Here is a 9,927-nt window from a genome sequence, read left to right as displayed (position 1 = left end):
AAAGAGAAGCTACAAGCTTTAGCTGGTTCAAGAGCAGTTAAATGCATTGAAGAATCTACCAGCCCTTGGAATTCTCCTGTATTTGTTATTTAAAAAAAAGTCTGGTAATTGGAGAATGCTGACAGATCTGAGAGCTATTAATAAAGTAATTCAGCCTATGGGCTCCCTACAGACTGGGATGCTCTTGCCCTCTCTGCTACCCAAAGAATGGCTTAAAAGACTATTTCTTTACCATACCCTTACAAGAAAGTGATAGAGAAAAATTTGCCTTCACAGTACCAAATTATAATAATTCTCAGCCAATCAAGAGATATCAATGGAAGGTCCTCCCACAGGGAATGTTAAACAGCCCTACTTTGTGCCAATACTTTGTACAGAAACCATTGGAGATAATTCCTGTAAAGTTTCCACAATCCATAATTTATCACTATATGGATAATATCCTATTAGCTGATCCAAAGTTAGATACATTAGAAAGCATGTTTGAAGAAGTAAAAAAAGTTTGCCTCGCTAGGGACTGCAAATTGCTCCTGAAAAAAAAAACAAAGAGGAGATTCTATTAATCACTTAGGATATAAGATTGAGCTATAAAAAATTAGACCCCAAAAGGTACAACCAAGGAGAGATCGATTGAAGATTCTTAATGATTTTCAAATGGTATTAGGAAGCATTTCTGCTGCAGGCCACAGGAATATCATAAGAACTCAGCTGGTTATGGCAAAGTCACTACCTAGAGGAATCAAGGAATTACTCCAGAGGAAGCCAAATCCCAAGGAATTTTTTGTGTTACTTGGATTGTTATATATCAGCTGTATTCTGCTATGAAAACCATGTGTGCCTTCACAGTTTTTCCAATTGACTTTCCCCTAAGAAGGACTAACAGTGTAGACTGATCATTCTCTGGACATACACATTCCAGGTATTTGGAGAACAACCTCAGGAAAGGCTTTCACTGGAATCAGATTATCTCCCTTAGCCACTTTCAAGGACTACAGGAAACACCATCCAGGTGGGTGCCCATTGTTAGTCCCAGGTGGACTAACAATGATAACAGCCCACATGCAAGTCTCCTGACTTACAGTGAATTCCACAAGGAGACACCGCCTAGGAGAGGTGGATGTTAAGTAATAGCTTTACACAATTTAGCTTGGACCCTCCTTTTTATATACCGGGACTTCCATGGCACAAGACAGAGAAGAGAAACGAGAATGGAAGAACTAGATGGGTAAGAACTTGAGAGGAATGAACTGAGATGGGGAAGAACTAGATTGAAGGCCTAAAAGAGAGGACTAGAGGAATGAGATGGAAGATGAGGAAGAGCCAGATGAGAGAGAAGGAGACGGGAAAGGAGCTGATAGGGGAAATAACAAGACAGGTGAGAACCTAGAAGGGACAGAACTAGATGAAGGAATCAAGATAGAAACTAGAGGGGACAGTACATAAATATAGAGCAATCAGGCAAGAAAGGAGCTAGACATGAGAACAGAACTGAAGCTATGTTTAAAGGATGTTATGCCAGAGGAATTAAAGCAAGTGGAAAATAGAGCTCGGTGTGCTGAGATTCTATTTCCTGAAAATAGTCCTCGCCGTTAGTAGTTCTCTCTCCTGAGCCCCTGGGATGTACAATATTGAGGCTGGTTCCTCGAATATTATACAAGACATTTCCAACTTACTGGGTATCATGGGAATACCCAAAGATGGACTACAAAATTTGGCTAATACTCTAGAAGGGGACAAAGAATTAAATAGTCCAAAAGAATTATCAGCGAAGCTGAGAAGGAATTGGCTCTAGTAGAAAAGACAATTCGATAAGCACATGTGGATTGTGTGGATCCAGAACTTAAATGCATTCTTGTCATATTCCCCTCCAGACATTCCCCAACAGGTATTTTGATGCAGAGGGAAGATATATTGGAATGGATATTCCTACCACGTAAACCAAATAAGAAATTAAAGACTTATATAGAAAAAATCTCTGATTTGATTCAAAAGGGTAAATTAAGACTTCACCAGTTGACAGGAATGGACCCAGCAGAAATTGTAGTACCTTTCACTAATGAGGAAATTTCATCACTATGGAAAGATAATGAATACTGGCAGAGAGCCTGCAGTAACTTTTTGGGAGAGATTAACAACCACTGTCTCAAAAGCAAGAGAATAGAATTCATAAAGAAGACTGAATGGGTCCTTCCTCACATGGTACAACAAAAGCCAATTTCTGGAGTCCTCACATTCTATACTGATGAAAATAAATCAGGGAAATCAGGATATAAATCAGGAGACTTAAGTAAAGTGGTACAAAGTCCATACAGCTCTGTACAAAAGGCAGAAATGTATGCCATTCTGATGGTACTGATGGACTTCACAGAACCCCTCAATATAGTCACTGACTCTCAATATGCAGAGAGAGTTGTTTTACATATCGAAACTGCTGAATTTATTCCTGATAATATAGAAGTAACTTCATTGTTCATACAATTGCAGAAAATCGTCAGAAAAAGGGAACATCCTCTATATATAACACATATTAGATCCCATACAGGTCTGCCAGGACCTCTAGCACAAGGTAATGATGAGATTGATCAGTTACTAATAGGTAATGTGCTAGAAGCCTCAGAATGTCATAAGAAATACCATGTAAATACCAAAGATTTGAAGAAGGATTTCTCCATCACTTGGCAACAGGCTAGGGATATTGTGAAAAAAATGTCCTACTTGTTCATCTATAACCAAACTCCATTACCTGCAGGGAGCAATCCAAAAGATATACAAAGAAATGAAATTTGGCAGATGGATGTGTTTCATTTTGCAGAATTTGGAAGATTAAAGTATGTACATCATACCATTGACACCTATTCAGGATTTCAATGGGCAACTTCTATGAGTTCTGAAAAGGCTGATTCTGTGATTACACACCTATTAGAAGTTGTGGCCATCATGGGAATACCTGTACAAATTAAGACAGACAATGCCCCAGCATACGTCTCCAATAAAATGAGGCAATTCTTTGCTTATTACAATATAAAGCATGTTACAGGTATACCACACAATCCCACAGGCCAAGAAGTCATACAAAGATCCAATTGAACTTTAAAGGATATGCTAAATAAACAGCAACAGGTAACAATGACTCCTAGAAATAGACTGCATAGTGCTTTATTAACCTTGAATTTTCTCAATGCTGATGAGAAAGGATCAACAGCTGTGGAGAGACTTTGGATGACAGACAAAACTCCTGAGCTAAACCAACTAGTTTATTTCAAGGATGTGATTACCTCAGAATGGAAACCTGGATATGTTCTATGTTGGGGAAGGGGTTTAGGGGTTTTGCCCTTGTTTCTGCAGGAGAAGAAAAGCTATGGATACCAACAAAATTAATAAAAATTCGATTCGAACAGGAAAAAACCCTTGATGAAGAGAAGTAAAAGATCATCCACAAATGTGACAACTCTACAAGTTGTAAGAAGAATTTAACAACCAAAGGTTGGGGTAGGGTCCTGTTTTTGTCTTTCCAGGATAATGGAAATACCCATCTTCCAAAAATCATAAGGCCTTGGATATCCGGATGTTTACAGCAGAAAGAAATCTATTGGTACCAATCTACACACAGTAAAATCTCACTGTCTAAAATCTATCTCTCTATCAATCTAGATAAGTTGTGGTTCCAATTCAATTATAAGCCAAGCTGGCTTTCGATAGGGAATTGGCTCACTCCTTCTCTAAACCCAAGCATATTGCTAAAAAGAAAAGTTTGAAAGATTCTTCAGTCCTGTATCAGAAGAGACCTCTGGTGTGGGACAGAAGGAAACCAATAGAAAGAGACCATTGTCTTCAAAATTCTAATTCTCTCCATGCTTACTCTTGATTTCTCAGAATCCTTTCTTACATGCTATGTCTTCTTTGAATCCAAACCTCCCATTTTTGATAACAAATAAGTTTTTCCAATAGCAATCTCAGAAGTCTCCAGAAGGAAGATGGGGCCCCAAAAACAACTCAACTCACTCCAGAATGATGCCATAGTAATCATCATCATACTACACTTCTTGCCAGAATTTCAGACAACCTTACCCATTACTCTAAAACTTGCTGCAAAACCTACAATTAGTCTAACTGAGATTTAACTATCTGAGATTTCTCACAGTACCCAACAGAGATAACATCACCCCCTAAATGACAGGAAGTAATTCTAAGAAAACAACGCCCCTTCTCCCTTAGGTTTCATAATACTCAGGGTTATGGATGATGGTTATACGGTTGGGGGTGGAAGAAAATGTTAGACTCAGTATTCTAAAAAAAGGGAGGAGAAGAAATGAAATGGATAGGTATAAGATATTATGGTACATCATTGTATATACTAGTAAACAAATTTAGTAAAATAGCAACCTTAGACAATTTGCACTGTAATTGGTACTGTTATGGATTCTTATATGTTGATACAAATGTAAACTATTTTTATATTCCTGTTTAAGATAATTTGTATATTGATACAAATACAGAACTATATTTGTTATAATGTACATATATTTCTACTCTTATTTGAAATATTTTTATATTGATACAAATGGAAATTTATATCTGTCATACTTTATGTATGTTCTACTTCTTATAGACTGTTTACCTTGTTTATGTGAAGCCTTAGTCCTTATGTTATTTCAGTAGACAAGACTTATAGATTTATAGCACCTATGCCTGTCATCTCTATAGATGCATTAGTTAGGTTATCCAGATTTACATATACATAGGTCAGATGGACAGGTAATCTTCAAACACTTCATAGACCTAGAGAATATGGCATTTAAATAACTTAGAATTCTGTTGACGTGAGACACAATTGTTCCTGGCTACATCAATTTGATCCCCAGAGAATGTTTGGCTTCTAAGATATTTCTATTTGGAAGTTTGTCTTCTTGGCACAAAATGGCCTACTGGACAACGAACTGCCCTTGCCTTGATGGCTGACAGTATGAATGCAATGCTGTCCTTTCTGTACAAGTGGGACACAAGGAAAGCGACCACTGTACTCTGCCAAAACAGGGTAAGATAGTCTTTCAGAATTCCTGCTTCTGAAAATGGTCTGTCAGATACTCTAGGCCTGTAGCCAATTTGAATGCACCAACAATGCTGAGAAACATTAGGTGACTGTCCAGGCTACCAGCTGTCTTGATCTACTCTTGTAAGATTCCTGAAAGTTGCTTGCATCCATCTACCATTTCTCAGGTACCGTTATGTTCCTTCTCAGGTCTTTGATGGGACTGAAGACTAGCAGTTATAGTTACAACTTAGTATATATAATATCTTAGATAGAACATATTAAACATTAGATTCAGGTTCTTTAGGATAGGACACCTTTTGGAATGATCTTTATAACATGCCATTTACCTATGCTTTATACTTCTCTGGATTTTAGTATGTGTTTCTTGCTTGTTATTGTTTGCATTGGTTGTAGTTCCATCTTATCTAGGTCATTATCCCTCATTATTCCTGGACAATATTTGATAACCATTCCTTTGTATATAGTCTTGTATTAGTTTAGAACCTCCTTATTTAGACAAAAAGGGGGAGATGTAGTGGGTAGTCATTTCAGCTTGGATCTGGAAGTTCCAACCCCCATTGAGACTCTGGCAACAGTCATGCCTACAAGGCGGGGCCAGAGGAGGCACCTGGAGACCCGAGATCTAGATGGGCCAGTGCTCTCTCTGTTCTGGGACCCTGAATGGTGGAGGTGGACTGAGCAGAGTTCCAGAGAACACCGCTGGCTTGTGATACACCTTCCCCAGACCCCGCGACCTACCTATCCCTTAATTTGTAAGTTACACCATTAAATAAATATCCTTTTAACTACATGGAATGGCCTTAATAATTTCACCAATAGAAAACGTGGGGTGAAACTTCCTTCTTCTAGAATTGGTGACAAGGCACTGGATTCTTGTGCTTTCTGAAACTTGAGAGAGAGCGGGGGTCTGTCTGTGTCACAATCATAGCAACCAGTATTGTGCAGAGTGGTCTTGCAGCCAGGCAAGTGGAAAGTAGGCTGTTGTAGATGGAACAAAATCTCGGTACAGTTTCCCAGGCACAGAGCACCAAGAGGGCCTGATTGGTCTCAGCACCAATGTTGGTTTATGTGGTGGTACTATGTTATTATATATATCATTAAGCAGCACTGTTACCATGCAAGAAAAGCCATGAGGCATGACAAAATCCACTATGAGAGTTTATTAGGGGAGGGAACAGAGTGGAATGTGCTTTATACCTATGGAAGGATGTGCAAGGGGAGAGGGGAAGAAGGAGAAGGTAGAGGAAGAAGTATAATGAATAGTTCTATTGGGCTGAAATTGCCAGATCACAACCCCTCATTGTGGGAGCTTAGGATAGAAACTCAAGCAACTGAAGGCAAAATGCCTGGGGAAACTTTTTTACTTACTTTCTCTCATACTTGGTCACAGTCTTATCAGTCACTTAATCAGAAAAAAAAACAAATATGAAAATAACAATAGGCAAAAAACATCAATATGCCTAGAAATGATAGGCAAGCCTTTTAGATCAAGAATAGAAAAGTAAACTGTACAAAAAGAAAAGAAAGTAAAGTAAATTGTCTCTCCAAAGAAAGCACACATGCTAAAAAAGATCCTCAATGAATTCATAACCCAGAAAAATTTCTGAATTCAAAAATTAGTGAAGGTTCATCATTTTCCAGAGAAACGACAATATAATTAAATACAAATAGAAGAGAAAACATGGATGGTACTACTGAAAAAAAAGACAGAAAAACATACCTATAAATATATATTGTGGTCCCTTAACAAGCACTACAAGATTATAATCTAAATCAAACTATCAGAAATCTCTGGCCATCACTCACCCTATGCACCCCAGATCTCCCCTTTGCTAATAACAGAAAATGGGTTGGGTGAAGAGACCTGTTCCACCAAAATTGGAGAGAATCACCTGAATCCTTCTGATATTTTAACTTTGTAGAAAACAGTTGTGACTACTAAAAATATCTCATTCTCTTATCATAAAGTAAAGGATATTTGCTAGGAAACAGCAATTTGTTCCCTATGATTGATGACTGGATATAAGTCTGAATCAGTGAAGAAATGAAAACCTTTCCGAACCAAATGCAAGATAACAGATTTTTCAATAAACAGTGTATGATTTGTATTATACACCTAAAGCAACTTACTTTGCTTTTATTGCTTTATAAGTCACAAGAACTTTTGAAAACAAGTTTATCCCTATTTTTTTTTTTTTTTTTTTTGGTTTTTCGAGACAGGGTTTCTCTGTGTAGCTTTGCGTCTTTCCTGGGACTCACTTGGTAGTCCAGGCTGGCCTCGAACTCACAGAGATCCACCTGGCTCTGCCTCCCGAGTGCTGGGATTAAAGGCCTGCGCCACCACCGCCCGGCCTATCCCTATTTTTATGTGTATGCTTATATGTGAAAGAAATGATGCCTTCCATGTATGTACAGGTGACATATCAGAGATGAGGGTGTCAGATCCCCTGGGTCTGGAGTAGCAGGTGTTGATGACCTCACAAATTGTGTATTGGTATATTAATTCAGTTTTATTCCAAGAAGAATATGTGCTGAGATACTGGACAGGACCCATAGTACTTTTTATACAATAAACTAAATGTCTTTCACAGACTAACAACAAGAACAACAAGCCCTAAGGAAATAAAGAAATGATCCTTAGAGGTATGATGCATCAACATTAAGAAATTGTGAATGGCAAATTTGCAGCATGAATTGAATACAATCCAAGAAAATTCCCAACAATGTATCACAGAATATCAGATTCCAAAGATAGATGCAAAGTGGTAACTCTCAGAATGCTCATAGGATTATAAAAAAAAGTAGTACACATTAACACAATGTCATTTCTATTTTTACCAAAATGCTACAGCCATTAAGACAATATACAATATTTGTGAATGAATAAAGGGATGAAGAGAAAAAGCCAAGAACAAAAGAAGAAAAATTTAATCAATCTTTAAGCAAATGACTAAAGGAAACTCACTCAGGAAAATGTGATCATGACCAATTATCCAACTACCTATAATTCAATGTATATAAAAATTAAATAAACACAGACTTCACACCTCACACAAAATTAACTTGAAGTGACCCTTAAACTGTTGTTTGTGACCCTCCAGGTATTGATATTTCTTCCAAACAGAAAGGTTCCAGGCTATCTGCTACTATGGCTCTGTGCAAACTCATGTCCCATTGTGATTGCAGGCAAACACAGCCCCACTCATGCTCACAAACAAAACAATGTAGAAGAATAATTTAATATTCACTTTCTACCACTTGGCTTATCGGACAAAATGTGGAATCTGCCCAATGCACCTGCCAAACATTATGCATACCTGAAGTATCTCATAAACTTTTCTCCTTTAGAACTAATCTTCCCTAAATCTGGTCAACCCTATATTAGGAATTTAAAAACATTCCAATCACGTATTGAAGGATGATCCCCATCACTTCCTTTCTTCCAGTCTCTCAATTATCTATAGCATTTATAAGAAAAACCTGAAAGTGGAAATCAATGTTCAGAATTTCTAGCAATGAGACTTTCAGTTTTCAAATATGTCTTCCCATTCCACACAATACAAATGCCTGTGGGTGCACAGTGGACAGTGATATATGTTACAAGCATTATGCCCTTCCATAGCCAGTGTGACAGAGCCCCCCCCCCCATGCCAGGGAATCCACATTAGTTGAGGCTCAGAGGAGAAGAGTCGCTGGTCACCAAATGGATCAAGAGAACCACATTCTGCCTCATGGTCCCTCTCAGTCCCAGCAGCTCTGACAATTCCACAGAAATGCTTCTCCATGTTTGTGGTCAGTGGCTCCCACATTCCCCATGGCATGGCTTGTGGTCTCCCTCAGAGCTCCCTACATTAGAACCAGAGGAGAATCCTGGAAAGAACCTGCAAATTTTATCCCACTGCTACTCCTAATTGCAAAGAATTTCCAGAGACCCACATTAACTAAACTCACCCAGCTGGGCCTCAGGACATTAACAGCTCCCCTACTGGGTGATCAAAGACCCAGATAGCACAGGTCTTCCCAGCTCTGCTCTTCTATCCTAGGGCAGGCAGAGCCCTAATCCGGGGAATTTGCATTTTAGTAGAAATTCTTCCAGTCTCCCAGAGGACTTTCTCTTCCTCTCCCAAGGAAAAGGGTCTTTACTTGAACACCCCATTGCACACTCAATGTCAAGTGCAGCCAAACAATGCCTCATAGCTGGGAAGTCCTGTAGTCAAACAAAGGTCACATTCAAACAATAACTGTTGTTAATGCAAAAAGAGGCCATGGATTAGAAAGCAATGTGCAATAAGAAATGGCTTGCAGGCAGGAAAGCGACTGTGGACATGATGTAGTTATAATCTCAAAGGATTATTTTGAAAAGTTGAAACAGGATTCATAACCATGTGCTCCAGAGACTAGGGATTCATATGAGAGCACACCAAGGGTTCGTCACACCTTTTCTCTCAGGCTGGACATCTTAAACCAGGAAAATCAGTCCTGTTAGTCAGCACCACAAGGTTTTCCCCAGATCTCCCATTTTGGTTGAACTAATGTAATGAAAGTAATTTGGCTTCACAATGAAGTCAGTCCTTTATTCAGATTTTTTAATGCCCTGGTCTGTGGATCCCAACACATGACCAGTCAAAACATTTATGGATCACCTAAAATTGATTACCTGATTCCACATTGCTAATCTCAACTGCTGTCACATCAGGAAAGCCCTCAGCCTACTGCCTGTCACTCTTTTCTGCACTGTCTGTGCACCAGCTTTAGTGTTGATCAGGGAACTCAATCCTTGCGCAGGTCCTTCTTCATTTGTAAGTGCTCAATAAAAGACAGAGATATTGGAGAACACTCATTCACTGGTCAAATTTTCCTTCTCACTGACTAGT

The sequence above is a fragment of the Peromyscus maniculatus genome, chromosome 18 (assembly GCF_049852395.1).
Source record: "Peromyscus maniculatus bairdii isolate BWxNUB_F1_BW_parent chromosome 18, HU_Pman_BW_mat_3.1, whole genome shotgun sequence".
In the NCBI taxonomy this organism is placed as follows: Eukaryota; Metazoa; Chordata; class Mammalia; order Rodentia; family Cricetidae; genus Peromyscus; species Peromyscus maniculatus.
This window is presented reverse-complemented; position numbering follows the sequence as displayed.